General features: G+C 40.9%; 1 protein-coding gene across 1 annotated transcript in view; it reads right to left on the bottom strand.

The window, feature by feature from the left end:
* LOC109031247 (neuroligin-1) overlaps positions 1 to 19611 on the bottom strand; it is a 239331-nt gene that overhangs the window by 110664 nt on the left and 109056 nt on the right. The window lies entirely within an intron of this gene.

Below are 19611 nucleotides of genomic sequence, written 5' to 3'. Positions count from 1 at the left end.
CCCAACAGCCATTACGCGGTTGAGTACGCTTGCGCATGATGAGAGCATTATTAGAGATACAACTAAACTAGCACCTACGCCATGCCAGGTGGTATCGTCGGAATTGAAGGCGCTTGTTAGGAGCTGTGTGAGAGCAGAGTATTTTTCCATTGTGATTTCTCACTGAATTGAATGATAACGTTGAAAAAACACTTGTGTGCCTCATTGGCCTCATTACAACTAATGCATTCGAGGAAGATTTACAGAGATTAGAGATGATTAAGAAACTATGGAGAGAGAAATTGGATTGAAAATATGATTTTTGTAAAACCAAAAACAGAACGAATTAAAGTTTAACTATTTCTTTGATATTTGCTAATTCTTATTTGGACATATTTGCATTCTGGTAAAAATAACTATGTGTATACTCGAGTTAGTGTGGAACAAGGTTCATATATCATAAAGACGCCCATTCAAACTGATAATACCTGAAATATAAGAGCATTTTAATGGCTTCAGTTGAGAATTGCGCACCAACGTTAGGACATTTCGAATTATCCAATTATATAATATTTTTTCAAAAGAAAACAAACCAAATCCTTCCTTCACATTTTCTTCGAACATTTCGAAAAAGTGATGAAAATTTACAATAAATTTCAGGATAAATGTTTTGTTCGTTCGTTTTTGAATAGGAGAATCATTGGTGTCATAGAAACATGCGACACTGTGCATTTTTCAATTGGAGAGTAGGCACTTTTTGACTTTAGCCATCGATTCATCGAGCTTTATTATCGATTTATCACTCTATAGTTTTTGTAGCTTTTGATTGCATTCGCTTTTTTTCGGAATGTTGTTAGGCCGTATACTGAATACATCAGCAGTGTTGCCACTCCACGTGAGTGCTCCGATTGTCGAGATGGTAATCGAACATATTTATGCTGAAAGGAACTACGTAAGTTCGAATTCTTTGAATAAAATTGAACAACGAAGCAGATAGTTTTTATGTACATAGTTTATTTTAGCATAGAAACGTTCAATTTTCATCCCACAACATTAAAAACTGTGAGAACTGGAACAAGAAAATCATAGAGAACCGGAGATTTTAACGGCAACACAAACTTATACGTTTCTTTTACGAAAAAAATATATCTTTTCATTACGATCTCAAAGGTTTACTCGAGTTGACCTTACAGTTGTGTACACCAAAAAATATGTAATAAACTGACCTCATTTTGCTGTATACATTACCTAATACATAGAATTATCGATAATGGGATTGTGATTAAAAGATCGTGATGATATCTGTTAGTTAAGGTTTCATCCTCCTAAATAGCATGAAATTCTAATTCCCTAGTAAAAGTGAATCGGTTTGACGTCAGGCTATGTTTCATCAACTACCCTGAGTCAGACTGATTCAAGCTGATGTCAGACTGATGTCAGTCTGACATCAGTCAGACTCAGAGTAGTTTATGAAACATAGCCTGGCGTCAGGCTGAATCACTTTTACTATAAGGAAAAAACACCCCTCAAATATTTAAAATACAGTGATGTGTCAATTTTTAAACTTAGTTCATGGGTGAGTTGAGACACAGTTAAAACGGAAATTGAGATTTAATTTATAAGATATTGAATTTATAAATCCACGTACACTTTCCACCCTCGAAAATTAGCCCATTGGCGTCATGCAAGTTCCTTGTAAGTCACTCACTGCAAACGTATGACTCGTTGCCTGCGAATTCTGATTGGAGAGAGTCACTGCCCATTTGATGCGATGGGCGCAGTCTCTCCCACGGCAGTTCGAGGCAAAATTTGGCAACGCAGCGGTTAAAGATAAAGTTCGGTACCTACCCATAAATTAACGGGAGAGGTTGAGTTGTGAGTTGGCGACCAATTCCAAATGTTAGGTCGTCGGTCGCCCCGCGGTCGGTGGGGGGTGCTCGGTCGGGGAGGGGGCGACATTATTCAATTGTCATTGCGGCCTCGTTTTGCATTTATATGCTAAGTGGCTCGTATTAAGAGCCCGGGGTTTCACCGCATCCTAAATGTTTCTTCCGCGCCTTCACTTGGCCGCGATACCGCCCGCACACGCCCCCCTCCGCCCCCCTCCCCCGAAACAAATCTTGATCCCGTAATCTTCGGCTCCAGCTCCTCATTCGCGTGCTGAGAGTGAGCACATGGTCGTCAGATTTTGGGGAGCCTGGATCGACCTTTTGAATTGCCTTTTGAGGCAAAAACCGGAGACCTGCCCAACTACTTTGCTGATTAGGGAAACTTCAGCGCTTAGAGAAAAAAAAGGTGATGGCAGTTTCCGATTTGTGTATATCGTGACGCAGGTGGGTACAATACGGTGTCAAGATTCCAGCAAAAATCGAAATCCAAAACATGGAAAACCGACCGCCACGTCCGTTGTTTCAGCGCGATTTATCAAAATCTATACTTTAATAGCGTGTCGTACGACTTCGCTCCGTTAACCTCACCATTTTCGAGAGTATTGATGAGAAAATTTGTGTACCCACTTCCGTCACCGACCTCTTTTCGAAATGCTCGAGATGCAACACTTTATTTTTCCTCCCTTGGAAAACTCCCCAGAACTATCACTCTGGCTGATTAGGGTGACCTAGTGATCAGCGTTTCTGACTCTAGGTCAAAATATGTCTCAAGTTCAAATTCTGGTAGCGGTAACGAATGTTCACCGAACTGACGAGTGGATCAGTGGAAATGGATTCCACTCTGTTTTAATCCATGAAAGCTAGCATTGCACAGGGCGTAGATTTGTCTATCTTTTGATGTCTACAGACAATTCATAAGTGATACAGTTGGCTGTGAACTCCTGACGGAATGTAAACCATTACATCAGTAAAAAGAGAGCACAAATATATAACTTTGCTTATTCATCGTCCTTTCATAAGCACCACAGCAAAAATATTATCATTGAGGATGGAATTTTGTATATAGCATGGCAGTTTAATTCTTCTTATACTAGAGTCCGTTCTTCTTAGTAGAGTCCGATAATACCCAGAGTTGTATAATATTGAGCTCATGTCTCTGGATGTCACAAACGGGCAAGAAGATTAGTTGGTAAGGTTTTTTGACATTCAGATCCTTAGTCCATTCCAGCTCACTACTTTTTCATCAGGTAAAATTTGGTATATTTCCCCCCCCCCCATGTGACATGTATGAAACATACAAACAGGAAGCAATCAGAAATGGATTCTACACTGCGCCAATATGGGTATAGAAGGACTCTAGTCTTAAGCGGTTTCCGAGGCGTTTTAATGAGAATTTTATGGCACAAGCTGGCAACTTGCGATGAAATCGGAAGTACACTCGACGGCATGGCTCTGAGTCGAAGCAAAAACTTGGCTGAGTTGCAACTCTGGTCTGGAAGCTTTAGTGTCGGGTGTTGCTCTCCGAAAACTGTAATTCTAGCGAGAAAATCTCGAAGATAGCTCCTTGCAAATCCACTTCATCCACGCCGGCTACACTCAGTTGCACAGCGGAAGAAAAGAGAATAACAAATCTCTTTGATGAATAGCGAAAAGGAAAAATAAGAAAAAACCAAGCTGACTCTTCAACGCCAACGAGTGTTCATGAAATGAATCTGAATCAAACTAAGGAGGCTCGGATCAAATTTTTAAAGCGAGAGAAAACGTGACTAAGATTATCGTTAAAACGCACCAATAAAGAAGCCTCCAAGATTAATAAAGAAATAAATGTATTAAAGTTTTAAAATGAAAGCAGCAATGCCAAATTAAGCTAGATAATGCAATACCGCTGTATATTGCAATGTCGCTGAGATTGTTTAACCGCTATGTTCACAATAAAGTGACCGGAAGAAGATAACGCAGAGAGAAGCACGTCGCTAGTAGATCCACATCGCATCATGCCCTTTCATCGCCAGTGGAACTACGAAAACATGGATCTCGATCGAATCAAACACTCAGGAAACTCCGTACGCAAACTTGGTTAAAACTTAAAAAGTTACAACTGTCATGTGCACATCAAATCCTTAAAAGGAGAACGCGTTTCGTCCGTGCGGATGGACGTTATAAGTGACTACTTGACTCAAAGACTTCGAGTTGCTGATGACGGCGTCGAAATACAACGCGAGTTCGAATAATCGCGCCAAACACGGTGCGGTCGGCGTTAAAGTCACTTCAGCGCCTGCAAGACTGCAGGAATACTTCACGCATTGCGCCAAATGGTGCAATCGGTGTCGAACGCACATTAGCGCCTACAAGACTGCATGGATACTTCTCGCATTGCGCCAAACGCAATGCGAGAGTTATTTGCTAGACCGGTGTTTAAAAGTAAGACATGACAAATGGTGCATGGCGTTGCAATCAGAGATAAATATGCTTCTTTCGCGCGCACCGTCGGCTTTTGAATCCATTCATCTCTGAAACATCTTGGACATGGTTGTTCTACGATTTTTTTCGTTAAGTATTTCTCAGTGGTTGGCGGCCGCGTAGCAGCCACAGGCTCTTGGTCTTAAATATTTAACCTAAAGTGTTAGCGCTAAGTTTGTCTTACCATATGCTTCAATTAATATCGATAATTATTCTGTGCAGTAGAGTCTCGATTATCCGCCATGCCAAAGGACCGGCGCACAATGGATCAAGTCAACGGGAGAGGTCGAACAAAATTTGGAAACTTTAAAAGCTCTTAACTCCGTTCATTCAAAACTTCGCGGTTTTAAATTGGTTCCATTGGTTTCCTCGTGAAAATTTGATCGTATAATTGCCCTTAAAAGTAAAAATGTGATAGATAAAACATCAAAATTGCAGTTTTAGTTAAAAATTTCGTGGTCAATTTCTCTAATTAACTTAAACCACTGTGCGGCGGTATCACAAGTGATCAAAAATCGTGGATAAACAGCATATAGGCAAAATGCGGCTGATAGTTTTTCGCTACTTGACCGGGACTGCTATTTTGATTTCCAAACCAATCAGTAGTTCGACCTCAAACTGTTTTGCGATCGGTCACTCGAGGTTTAGAAAAAAAGTGAAAAATCGCGGTATGAACCGAAATTGTTGATAATCGAGACTCTACGGTGCTTAAATGGCCGAATCAAACGGAACAAGGTGCATTATGACGTGAGCCCTGTTACGCACATATTCTTATGGGTCTCAGGGGTCATGTCTTAATGCACATAGTTCCGTTTGACAGAAATACCTCCAAATAGAGGAAAAGCACTGTCATCAACTTAGGAGAATCGCCACGAGCAGAAACAAGGCAGCAAATTTGTATTTCCTGGCATAGGCGCACATTGGAACGAGTCAATGGGAGAAGTCGGATAAAATTTTGAAACTTTAAACGCACATAACTCCGTTCACACTAAAGTTTATACAAAAATGTACTGAAATAAATATCTGAATTTGCAATTTTAGTAAAAAATGCCATGTCCGACCTCCCTGATTGACTCGATCCAATGTGCGGCGCAGAAAAAATCCTCCTTAGAGCACGGTCACTCCACCGAAAAGAAAACTCGCCGCGCCGAGTGGAAGACAGAAGAGAGTCATCAAAGATAACGTTGGACCGGGGGGGGGGGGGGGGGGCAAGAAAGACTCGGAGAGATTAAACGGGAAAAAACTTGGAACTTCAACTCGCATTTCGAAGGGACGGGGGAGCGCACGTTAACACCATTAAATTTTTTTCCCGCATAATTACATCATTGCGCGAGTAAGTTTTACGAGTCGAAAGTTTCTCCTTTCCCTGGGAGGCCCCCTCGGCCGATCCACTTTTGAATAACTTTTCTTTCGCCGTTGCGTTGAAAGTTCCGAGCCAAAGGCGGGAAGCCGCGCTCCCACACGCGGTTCGCGACGGAGAGCTGACTACGCCAAGTGAGAGCAAGATTTAAGGTTGATGCACGGTGGAAAAACAGCGAACATAGAGGCATCAAACATTTTTGCTAAAGTAAAGTAGTCAAGAGTTAACTTCCCGAGACACGCCGGAAGATATACCTTGTGGTAATTTCGGCGTGTCTCGGGAAGTTAACTCTTGACTACTTTACTCTTATACTCATTTAATTAACTATTTGTGCTTATGAATAACTATGTATGTATAATCATTTACTTTACTACACTAAATACTAGACTATAATTTTATATATTACTTACCTACTATACTTTTACATATTAACACTAAGTACTTTGGCTTATCATTCATCTTTGTAAAATCTCTTGTTATCTATGGAATAAATAATTTCTCTTGACAAAAAAAAAAAAAATTGCTAAACTACTAGTCCGCTTTGAACTTTTGGCGGATAACGGATTCATTACGTCTAGGGGCGTATCTCGGCTCTTCCTTCACATACTTTTAGTTGATACCTATTTTGATGTGAGTAAATATCGAGTTATCGAAAACAAATTGCACAACAAGTCTAGCCAAAAAATATTTTTTTCATATATTTTAAGGTAAATAGTTAAAACATTCATCCAGATATCGCGTCCATTTCATTGTAATATCGTTTTCTTCTTAAATCGTTGGCACAAAACGGATCCACTCCGCTAAGAAGCACATTATCGGCGTTCACTCCCAAAAGATCTATTAGGAAAAACCTAATATAAAGCCATGGGGATGCAAACACAAAATTATTATCGCCGAAAACTAATCTTTGAGTGTGTTTGTAATTAATTTCTTAACAGATAACCCGTGTTCTTCTGGGTCGAGTTTGTTTATATTGACCCAACTTTGGAGCTCCATGATAGCCTAAAGCTGATGAACCAATCCGAAAGCGGCACAGAGATGGCAATACTCTACCATTTATAGGTACTCTATCCGTTACCACAGACGTTGGTGACGAGAATCGCCACAAGAGCAGCAGCAGGCAGGTTTAAAATGATTGCGTCCGGTCAAATTCGCGAGGGGGTCAACTTCTCGTCGCGCGCTGCTTGTGTAACCGCGGCTGAAGAATGACTTGTGTAGCCGGGGACAAAAGCAAAGAGCCCGTGTAACAAGCTACCGACCCGGAGAGTCGGAGTTGATTTACATAATGAGGGCGTCAGAAAAATAGGATCGTAATCGAATGGCGCGGGGTCGCGGGCGCGGGGGAGGGGGGCAGGTGAGTCCCCGAGGACTTTAAAAGTTCGATTTTTATCTTGAACCATCCCTTTTAACCCTGAAAGCGCGGTCGTGAAGCTGCGTTTCAGTGGCGTGGCATGAATAATCGATTATCGATATCTCGCCATTTGAAGCTACGGTAAAGAATCGATTACTAAGGTGTTCGCTGCGAACACCCTGATAATCGATCTTTTTTCATAGGTTTAAATGGCATAACAATCGATATATCGCAATTCACGCCAAGCCACTGCTGCGTTTATATTGTCTGTCTTCTTTTTCCTCTTGGCTCTTCTCCTGTCTACTTAATCCCGGAACTTAAATGTGTATCAAGGTTGGAGGGAAAGACTCAGGTGGATTGCACCTCACTTTCTCTCCTTTTTTCCCTTCGGGGACTGAGAGGAGGGAACGAGTCAGGTACCCATTGTTTTCAGCTACGTCTTTTTATTGTTCCTTCGGGTGGCACTAGACAAACTCTCTTCGTAGAGCTCCGCGGTGGTTTCGCTCTACATTTGGATTGGATTTTGCAAAAAGGAGCTACCAAAATGGAACTGCACTATCGAACACTCGTAGTTCGATTGATTCCAATGGATCCAAATCGATTCCAAAAAATAAGCATGGAAATTCACATTTTTTATTGCTCCAATTGAAAGTGTTTAAAGAGCTGATTTCATGGTATTTTTTATAATTTCTTTCTGATATGGGGAATAGTATAAAAATAGATTTAAAAGTGAGAAAATGCACCGCCTGGTGACGTCATCTGGCGGCATTTTCCATTTAAACACACTTATTTTAGCAGATTAGATCATTTTGTCATATCTTATTCTCCAGTAGTTGTTCAATTCATGAACCAAGGGCATCCTCGTGTACAGTTCACTCAGTAGTTTCCACCTAAACACGAAATTCGTCAAATTTCAGACACCTGCAAATTCTCTATTCTAAAATACAGAACGTATGTTTATAATAATCCCTTATTTCAACTATTCAAGCTTCATTATGTCCGTGTTGCCTATAAAAATTATGAAGGTGCAACAGGGCGTATGATGCGCCGTGAGGGATAGTTTTCTCAGTACTACATTCGTCAATAAGTAATGCACGAGTTACACTAGCTGCTCCAAGGACGACAAGCATTAGATGTTGTGAATTACTTACAAAAGATTGGTCATAAATTTTTGATAAAGATGAGCTACTGTAAAATGAAGAAAGGATTGGCTTGCCTGTAACAGAGAAAAAGGAGAATATTATTGCAAACATGTCCAGAGGAAAGCTATTTAAAAACTGTGATTTCAATATAGGTGACGTTTTCAAAAAACGAAATTCGAGGTGAATTATTTTATCAAAGGAGTACTAGGCAAAGTGCGATTTTTAGCAATTTAACACACATAACCTGATCAAAATTTTACCCACAGTAATTGACCTCCTGCTAGGATATTTAACGTTTTCCGATGCGTAAATTCAAACTTCCCGCCTATGAAACAACAAGAGTTCATGCGAGTCACATTCCCCACCAATCATTATTGTGACTGTCTCTGCGGTACGGAAAGATGGTAACTCCAATTTAGGTTTTTCTTCTCAGCTGTTGCACATTGTCAACAATTTGAACAGCAAGGTGGAAAGGAAACATGGAACATTGCTTATTGAGGAAGCCTGCCTTTTGCACCGGCAGAATCGCACGATTTGAATCAAGTAGATCATAGTTTTTCTTATGAGCGGGAAATTCAAATTTTCTGAAGGTAACCTATTTTAGAAGCTAAAATCAGAAATTTTTGTTGTTTAAAAATAATCGTGTTTTAAGTGGAGTTTTGGCTGGGGAACATGGATTAGAATGCTTAAATTCGCACCTTGTCTAATGGTTCATTGATGCAAAAAAGCTCCTATTTGAACTACATTTTGCAATACGAAAACATTATTCCCTCTACTTCCGGTCAAAGTATCACGAGAGCCATGCGACGTTTCATTTCCGCCGCCATCTTATTTTTTTATAGAGGAATTGTTGGTTGAGTTGAAAATTCCACTGAATTTTATCGGCAGGACAAAGAAAATTCAGTGAAATTTTCGGACAGCTTCGTTGAACAATATCTGTGTAAAAAAATAAAATGACGGCGGAAATTTTGAAACGTCGCAAGGCGCTGATGATACTTAGGCTGAAAGGTGACAATTTCTCGTTAATTTTAGGAGAAACATATACACCACCTAGGTATCAAAAGCGCCATGCGACGTTTCAAAATTTCCGCCGCCATTTTATATTGTTTTACAAAGGAAACGTTGGTTGCATCTGTTTGAAAATTCTACCGAATTTTATCGGCAGCACGAAGAAAATTGAGTGAAATTTTCGGACAGCTTCGTTGAACAATTTCTTTGTAAAAAGATAAAAAATTGCGGCGGAAATTTTCAACGTCGCCTGGCGCTCGTGATACTTAGGCAGGACTCGAAGGTGACGATATGTGGGGTATTGTAACATGAAGCATCATCTAAAGCCCCTCAACCCACCCTGGAGTTCATCCTCCGAGAGTATCTCTCGTGCAGCTGGCAACAGGGCCCGGCGTTAAAACGCTGTGAAATTAGCTACTCGCCACTATCGCGTCATAAAATTATGAGTCCGGTCTCTTGCTGCACTCATAATAGCAGGAGCCAGCCCGAGTATCTAGACCAGCGCCGCGGGTGGAGGGGTTGTTAATTGGAGGGGGCTGGGTGCCATTAGGACCTATCATTCAGACGCTTATTAGGACGCGGGGGGCGGCAGGGGTCGGGTTTCCTGGGGGAGGGGGAGGGTCGCCGCCGCGCCGCCCGCCAATTCAATTAACAAGCTCGAAAAGTTGATAACAAGCTGAAAGCTCCGATCGCGCTATGCTCGTCTTTTAATTGTTTTACTTATCGAAGCATCTTCAGTTCACTATGAGGGCCCGGGCGGGGGTGGTTTCGGGGTGTTTTCGAGTCGGCGAGGGTGTTTTCCGCGATGGAGGGAAATTGAGGGAGCTCCTCTTGAGCAGGCGAGAGGAAAAACCTCGCTTTCTCAATAACTCTGCACACAGTGCATCGAGCCTCCCCTCAAAGTGGCCCTTCCCCAAAGTATCTCGCCGGATCTATTGAAATGTGGCTCCGACGAAACCTCGTCATACGGAACGAGCCACAAGCCCCTGGTAAAATTTTTAGCTCCAGTTCAAAATTGGTCCAGTCGAAACACGGTTGCAAAGTTTATACATCCAGGGAGGGAAAAAATAAATTTTGATAGCATAAGTAGTAGGTTTCTCTGGGAAAATACTGAGGATATTCTTCCGAGTACTTACTGAAAAGTGGAACGAGACGAAATCATGCTGAAGCACAGTGTAAGTCCCCAAAAATAATTTAGACGGAGCGGCATTGACACCGAGGGGATGTCATGGTTACACATTTTGCCTTTAATTTTCGAAGTAGGTCAGACAAGAATCTTCGGACTGCGTAAGTTTGAGGAGGTGTCTTCGGTTGTCCTCAAATCTTTTCTTGCAGTAAATTATATGGACGCATTTATGCTAAAAAGAACTATGTGCAAGAAACAATGTAGAAGTGGATATAGTTCCTTTTGAGAAAATGGAAAAGCGGGATTTGACATTAAATCAAAAGGAACTGTGCGCTACCTCGTGAGCCGTGGGTATGTGACAAGAGCGTTGTGGACAGGGCTCATGAGTTAAAGCCGAGCGAGGACGACAACCGAGACGGCTTCGTTGCCGCTGACGTCACTGGTTCTTTAAAATCCCCATTCATTCTTATGGCTCTCGACTAACGAGCACACTCCATCTTCCCACTTGCACATAGTTCTATTTCGCATAAATACGTCCATGTGTTAGTATATAAGGGAGAGGGTGTGTGTGTGTGTGTGTCCCTCCGAGTCTGTATAATTTCTAATATAAATATACAGAAAATAGAAATAATAATTCAATTCCGAGTTTGATCAAGGAATTGTTGTTTACAGCTAGATGGAAAAAAACGCCATTATCGGCATGGTTTTTTTCTCGAATATTGTGAACTTTTAAGGAAAACATTTGCTGTTGTGTTCATGATATTACGATCTGGCGATGAGCGTGACACGTGTCTTGAACATGTTTTTGAAAAAGACAAAAACAGATCCTTGTTCCACTCGTTCAAGAAGTGTGTCCACAGAACAGTTGAGTCAATGCTCTTTAATATTCTGGAGGAATAAATGCACAGCGATGCGGGTCCCGCACAGCGAGGGTATCTGCTCGGGTCTGAATCGATCTTGTGTCGTCTTCTCAATGTTCCTTTCAGCTCTCGCACCCGGAGACATTGACACTGAGCCATCACAACTATCCAGTCTTGAACGGCACTCGGCTTAATTGCACTATATTAAGCAACGATCAACTACTATTCCTCGCTTATTTTAGGAACGACACATGTCGACGGTGTAAGTCAGCAATCGCATAACCCGGTTTGCGATGTCGCAGACTTCCTGTCATACTTTATTTTTTAAACGGAAAACTACTCATCGGCAATTCTTTAAAACTGCCACGATTTTTCTTTTCCGAGCAAAGAAAATTCTGCATAAACTATTGTGGTGGTGCTTTTAAAGCTACGTGAGCAACCAGGCGAAGATAAGAGATACTTAATCGAGCCTGATTTTTTAACTTTTCGCCCGATTTTGAGCGACACTTCATCGGTATCTTAGGAGCATTGCGAGTTCACGCCTCGCACCATCGCGCCTTCAATTTTGCAGACGCAATGCGGACATCCATGAAGCACGAATAGTTGTATCTCTGCGCCGTCATTAACGCATGTCATTTCCCTTACTTTATTTCCATTTTTTGTTCGTTTCAATTTGTCCTGTAATTGTGGAGGTGCTTTAAGAGCTACAAGAGCGACCAATCGAGGATAAGAGATACCCAATCGAGCCTGATTTTTTTTAACATTTATCCCGAATTTGAGTGACACTCCATTGGCAGCTTAGAGCGGAGCATTGCTAGTTCACGCCTCGCACCATCGCGCCTTCAATTTTGCAGACGCAATGCGGACATCCATGAAGCACAAATAGTTGTATCTCTGAGCTGTAATCAACGCGCGTTAAGGTCTCTCTAATTTTCGAAATTCGAGAAAAAGGTAGGGTCAGGTTTCCTAAAATTATGCGATAATGTGTCTAGATTAATGAACATTTTAGAAAAACTACGGAAGAAATCAGACTTTTTTCTATCACCTGAAAGGAGGCACCTCTAAAAATTGGTATTTTGGCGAGAATCGTGTCGCGTAAAGGAATTTTTCTTTTCACGATTGTGCCTAGGAATCCCAAGCCGGATCATAAATTGACCCGACGGATTATCTGTTTTAGGGGAGATATATGTAGTGGATAAGAAGAGAGAGGGCAAAAAAGTGTTAGTATAAAAAAAGTCGTGAGTATCTAAGAGTTAAATGATGATAAAAAATTTATAATGTTGCCAAATTTCCGGTTGATTTTGACAACAATTTGGATAATATGACCGAAACTTAACCTGAAAGAAATAATTTGAAAAATGAAGTAATATCATACTGCCCTGCTAATGAAAAACGCCTTATGAACATTCGAGAGTTCTCCAATTTTCCCGGATGAGACATGTATTTTTAAGGAGAGTCACGCATATTTTACTTTGACATTTCCAGATATTTCAGATCAAATCTCGAACAAAATTTTTTGAAGATTTTGAGGAAAAATATTCACAATTTTCCCAATTAATTAGTTTTATATTAAAGAAAACAACGTCTGAAGGTTCATACGGCGCCCTTCCTTAGCACGGCGGAATACGAGAAAATTGCAATACTGTCAATAAAAAGCGAACAACGAACACACTGAGAGGACAAAGACAGTCTGAAATCCGAAGTAACATGGCGCGCATGCAAAGAGGAATGCAGGTCTTCGACTTTTTCTCTCCGCTCGAGCCGGAAATTGGAGTAAAAGCCTTATTTCCGGCGACGCACTTCACCGCCGCGGCGACGGAAAGCCCAACAAGGACCGTTTTCTCCTGCTACTTCTGCTTCCGTTTCCGGGGGAGCAATCAGCGCCATCGAATCCAGCGGCGCGGCGTGCTTTGCGATATATCGATTGATCGGCCATTTAAACCCATGGAAAAGGATCGATAAACGGGGTCTTCGCAGCGAACACCTTAATGATCGATTCTTTACCATGGTTTTAATGACATAAAGATCGATATATCGCAATTCACGCCGAATCGCGACGCCAACGCCGGACGGCGAGGTGCTCCGCTGTTTTTTCCGTGGCAAATAAAAGGTACCGATGATTTGACGACCGTTAAGCCGCCAGATCTAAGGAAATGCTGGCATTTTCAAGATGCAGGTATAACGTCTTCACTTGCATCGACGTGTTTTCGCCAACTAGAAATGATAATTTCACTTCGCATAGTGTTTTGATATTAAAATTACGCTGTAGAAAGTAGCTGGTGGATTCCTTTTTTTCTGATCGGTCACGCCAGCGGGCTGATTATTGAAATTGATAGACAAAGCGGTACACAAAGAGGACATAGAGAACACGGAGCAGTCCTATTGGTTGAAACGGGTGGTTGTTATAGACTGGGGGTAAAAGGCTGGACTAACTACACGGTCCAGTTTCTCGTGAGTTGCCGTTAGTTGTCTATTACTATCTCCCTTGTCCATTGCAATTCCTCCTTCACCAATAGCATCGCTTTATTTTCAGTTTTCTTTTCTTGTCTATCGCTTTGTCTATCAATTCCAATAATCAGCCCGCAGAACTTGTGACGTTTATTTTGTAATTGTCAACGTGACAATTCGTCGCCCTCCTAGCCTCGGCTTGAGATTGAATCAATGTCGGTGGTTTACTCACTTGGAATAGTTGCTGTAGTTAATGTAGGATTTCACTTTTGTGCCGGATCAAGCTCTTTTTCCAGGATCAAAATGAGGCGATCGAAATGGAACATTGATGCAACAGTTGAGTGTTCTCCAACGAAACACAGACGAGGGGCATCAATTTTTTGATTGTTATACATCGTGAACAGAATTTGGCACATATGTCTTTTTGATACTCTGTTCGCGGTTTTTGTTGATTCGAAAAAGAGGTGCTTCTGAATTTAAGTAAGCATTCCTCAACAGTTGCATCGATGTCCTATTTTGATCGCGAAAACAGCTGCTTGAATGATTGAGAGCCCAAGGAGATATATCGCAGGTTGATTTTACCATAATGGGCTTCATGGAGATGTTGTAGATGAACTGGAACGGTTGAACTTGCGTCTTACTTGCTTTTGCATCGTTAATTAAATCAACTTCGCACGTATGCGGTGCAACGACACACGAAGTTTGGTTGTTTCCCAGTGAACTGAGCAGGCAACCTTGGTTCGAAAATTCAATTTCCGAAGAATGATGTCTTTGGAGTTTGAATAATTGTGAGCTCGCCATATTGTGCATTATCGTATGTCACCTGCTTCAGTGATACAGAATTTCCTTCAAAATTCACACCTTATGACTCAAATCTCGCGGAAACCTCGCGATGCACATGAATTTTACGTCATCTCATAAAACAGATGTACAAAAAAAAAAAAAAAAAAAAAAAAAAAAAAAAAGAGAAAATTGGTTATTAAAAACCATACACAAAATTCAATTAGGTGTAATACTAATTCTGCGTGGATGGAATAAGCACGGAGAAAAAAGTATAGTGCTCATGCCTAAGGAAGGAGGTCAGATGGCTTAACCTAAATTTTGGGTAGGTACCAGCCCTATCCCGCGTGAGCAGGATTGGTGCCTACCCAAAATCGACGCAAAGCTGTTTCGTCCTTTTCAAGCGAAAGAAACGAGATTCCATTATGAAGTTGCAAAATTAACTTATACAACCAAATTTTTGTACGGAAATATGCACAATTTTTACCTAAAATGTTGCCGATTTTTTTGTTTTATTAGAAGTAAAGTCGATGATATTCTAATTAGGAACATCCAATAGTTTCCAAGTAAACAGAAATTGTGAGAGCAAATACAACGTTGAAATGTAATTCTGTAATTTCGCCCCGGAAAGAACCATAGAAGAGCACACACACACACATAGTGAACTACACAGTGAAGAATTTCTGAGTTTGGTGTTATATACTCGTTGTTACTCCGTGTTACTTTTTTGTGTCAGATCAACCCAAAGGACTTTGAATCGACCCAAACAGTAGGTTACTCTGAGACAGCGGATCATGAAGCAAGTACCCTGCCGAACTTTTGTGTTCTTGTTTTCCTGCCCATTCTCATAATGGTCCTTAAGCAGGAGCATTGATTTCTTTTTTACTTCTTGCGTAAAGCTCATTCCCTCTTTGCATCAATTCTGTCTCCTCTTTTTCGGTCGGAAAACTCCACTAGGTAGCTAAACACTTGACCCAATTTTTTTTCGCCCGACACCTTATTTGGCCAACTAATAGAATCCAAGTCATTTGGCTGTGTTGCTCACGTCGCCCTTTAAGCCCCGCTACAAGTAAGACAAACGGAACCAACACAACGTGGAAATAGAGTAAGAGAAAGGACTCGCTTTGATAACGGCACGGAGACACAACTATTTGTGCTTGATGGATATCCGTGTTGTATCTGCAAAATTGAAGGCGCGATGCGTGAACTCGCAATGTTCCGCATTATGCCGTCAATGAGGTATAGCTTGGATTCGAGAGAAAAAGTAAAAGAAAGGTCCGATAACATCTCTCCTATGTCCGGCTATTTTGCTGACGTAGTTTTTGAAGCACTACTACAAAGGTGGAACCAACACAACATAGGAACAAAGGGGGACAAGGGAACGGTCGCGCGTTGATGACGGCGCAGGACAACAACTATTCGTACTTGATGGATGTCTGTGATGCATCTGCAAAATTGAAGGCGCTATGGCACGATGCGTGAGCTCGCGATGCTCCGCTCTACAGTGGCGTTGAGTGCTTTGCGATATATCGATTGATCTACCATTTAAACCTATGGAAAAGGATCGATAAGCAGGGTGTTCGCAGCTAACATCTTAATAATCGATTCTATACCATAGCTTTAAATAGGGAAATATCGATAATCGATCATTCATGCCTCGCCACTGCCGTTTTATGCTGCAGAGGTTATAGGACATTTCGTCATCGATTTTTTGTCCGAGCACCTGTTTTTTTCAGTAGTTTACGTCCACGTGTTTATTCGGAAGGGGAGTTTTGGTCCACTTACCACTTGAGACCCAAAGTTAATTGGTCCACATGTAAATACAAACGACAATTGCTTACAACGTTTTTGGATGAGAATGTTTAATGTCTTGGAAGAATGAGGGTTTGCTTGTTTTTTTTTGTTTGTTTGCTCCAACAGAAAAAAATATATAATTGAGATTTTTTGTAAAAATGAGGGAGCGTCAATTCCATGAGAGAATATTCACTAATACTCTTTAAGCCTCTTTGGTGCAACAGGATTTAATTATCTTTCAAGATAATACCATATTTTTATACCTGAACTGGAAAACCTTTTGATTTGCCTCAACTAAAGGATCTCATATTTTTCCTCTGCACGATAACTTCGCTTCGACACTGGTTTGCCGCAGCGCTTCGAGCTACTATTTCGCCACGGAGGTGTTGCACAGTATTATATGAGATGAGAGGGCCCCCCAACGTATCATGATTGATGGCATCTTTCTAAAGCACGAAGTTCCCTCGCAAATTAAATCGAGTGACGACAACAAAAAGAGAGTGGTAGTCGAAAAACTTACTGTCCTAGTATCTGTGTCTAGTAAAGTTTAGTGTGATTTTTAACTTCATTAGAAGATCAAGTGATCTAATTTAGGGAGAAATATCCTCAAATTTACCGCCGAGAAGATTTCCTTATGAGTTAATAAAGAAAATAATGTTTTCCTAAAGAAGAAAAGATGCTTTTATAAAAAGGAAAGTCACATACATCAAGCAGAAACCCGCTTTTGTTCACCTATTTTATTTCTTGATTCAAAATAAAATCTTCTTGACGGCATACTCAAAAATGTTTCTATATCTCTCTTATCTCGACTTATTTTGCCAGGAAAGTTCCGTACTCTTAAAGGATGCCTGTCATTCTTATTGTTGGTATGTTGGAGTGCCTTCAATTTCGTATAATACTGTACAACACCTCTATTGCGAAATAGTGAAGGGCTGCGGCGCGGCTAGCCAGCCAGCACGGAACACACATTTGAGTGAAAGTTCCTCGTTAAAAAATACCCCCTAATACCATGTACGTTAGTGCGCCTTCAATTACATTTGATACCGTGCAATACCGTGGTGGAATAGTTGCATTTTCGCCTACAAACCCAAGGGATACCTCAAGCATTGCGCAATGCGAGAAGTATCTGCTTAGGTTTGTAGGCGCCAGTACGCGTTTCGTGCGGGCAGCACGTCGCATCACTCCGCTTTATGCTAGGCCCTATCATTTAAACTTGCGGATTCAGCGTTTTTCAACTCATGATTTTTATATGTTTGCACACTTTGCATGGATTACTCTTAATTGATAAAAAATATATATATGAAAGGAAAATTTAATGTGCGTTTTGTAAAAATTAAGGTTGTTTCCTTGTCGTATATAATTATTTTCAAAGCACATTAATATTTTCTTTCATATTTTGTGCTTTTATACTGTGCTGCAGCGTGGTGCAGTGAGCGCAACCACACGCTCAAAATAGGACGTATTTGACTCTGAAAGATCGATGTACAAATGGGCTAAAACCGAAGATTACGTGCTTCTCAGTTTTTTCCCTCTATTATTCATTTGTGCATAGTTTCTTTCGACCCTACTGCTGCTCACTGACTTTAATATCGATGCCATTGCTTGGAAAAGGTTTTACAAATATTAACCACGTTTTATAAATGTAAGTGTTTTTAAAATAAAGTAATATTTTCATTTAAAAAAAAGTACTTACAAGGTTTATTTTTCATCGAAAATTTTAAGGATGGAAATAAAACCAAATATTCACCCATGATAATTTAAAAAGATTGATCAAAAGAAGGAAATAACATTTCATTCAAAAAATGAGTTACCACAACAACTCTGCCGTCTCTCAATTTTCTCATTTCATTATTGTCAATATAATTTTACTTACGGACTAAAATATGACTTGGACCAAGTCACTGTTGCTTATTTCACGCGTGGACGTAAACTACTGGACAAAACAGGTGTGCGGAAAAAAAATCGTTGACGGAATGCCCTGAAACCGCTGCCGATGAATTTTCGCTCTGATTAGGGATTAAGTAATAAAATCAGACACAAAAGCGAATCTCCAATCTTCGGTTGTGTTCATATTTGATTTTGTACTTTTTCCAATTTGACCTTTTGCCAATACAAAATTTGTAGACCTATATCTCAGTTCGGATGTACCAGCCCCATAGAACCTGCAAAGTACGTGTTTTCAGCGATCCTTGGGTCAATTTGAACCGGTTTGGACATCTAAGGGTTACATTCCATTATTTGGCAAAATCTCAGCATCTATTCAATTGCTTATAACCGAACTAAGTAAACTATTGGTTCATAGAGCATTGCACACAAAAAAAAACTATTTGACCAACTGTATAAATGGACAGTGAAGAATTTGGATCAAAGAAAACTGGGTTAAATGTCTGGCCACCCTCTACTAGAGTACCTGTATACGGGAGCGAGTATTGCCGTCTCTGTGCCGCTCTCTGATTGGTTCATCAGTTTTCAGGCTATCATGAAGGTCCAAAGTTGGACCAATGTGAACAAACCCGACCCAGAGGAACACGTAGTATCGACTGAGAAATGACTGATAATCATACTCAAACGTTTTTGGCATAAATATCCATCAAAGTTGGAGTCCAAGGAATTCAGAAGTTGGATATTGAAACATTTCCATCACATCCAAAATCACGTCTAGAAATTTGTAGAACTTTGTCGCCATCTTGTTTGATTACTTTGGGCCAAACTAGGAGCGAAAGGCTGGGGTTTATTTACATTGGTCCAACTTTGGGGCTCCATGATAGCCGACCAATCAGAGAGCGGCACTTTTTTTCTACAGTAAAAGGATTGAAATGGCAATACTCTCCCGTATACAGGTACTCTAAACTCCACTCTACCTCAAAGCTCTGTAAGCTGTGAGACAGTTACGACGGAGATGTGGCAAGCGCGGGCGGACACAAACGGAGGATCTCGCCAATAATATAATAAAAAAGATCAAGGGGCATCGCGATAAGGCCCGCCGCCTGCATCTTCGGACTAAGTTTTATGCAAAATAATGGAGTAAGAAACGAACAATAGGCCGGCGTCGAGCGCTTTCCTTTTGTCTCGATTCCTCAGAACTTTCCGCCCGGCGCACAATGGACAGAGTCAATAGGAAAGGTCGGACAAAATTTGGAAACTTTAAACGCTTATAACTCCGTTTATACAAACTTTGAAGTTCTAAAAGTGGTTCCATTGGTTTCCTCGTAAAATTTTCTTCTGGGGGCACCCCTTGAAATTTAAAATGTGACGAAATAAACATCAAAATGTACGGTTTTAGTGAACAATGCCATGTCCATCCTCTCTAATTAACTCGGTCCACTGTGCGCCGCGCCCAAGCACCGTTTGTGGGGGCTTTGCGCTCGGTCAACATTCGCGATAACTTATAGAAAACGTCCCAACGTCCTGTCT

Source organism: Bemisia tabaci, unplaced genomic scaffold, assembly GCF_918797505.1.
Source record: "Bemisia tabaci unplaced genomic scaffold, PGI_BMITA_v3".
Lineage (NCBI taxonomy): Eukaryota > Metazoa > Arthropoda > Insecta > Hemiptera > Aleyrodidae > Bemisia > Bemisia tabaci.
Note: the sequence above shows the minus strand (reverse complement) of the source record. Positions and strands in the feature narration are given on the sequence as shown.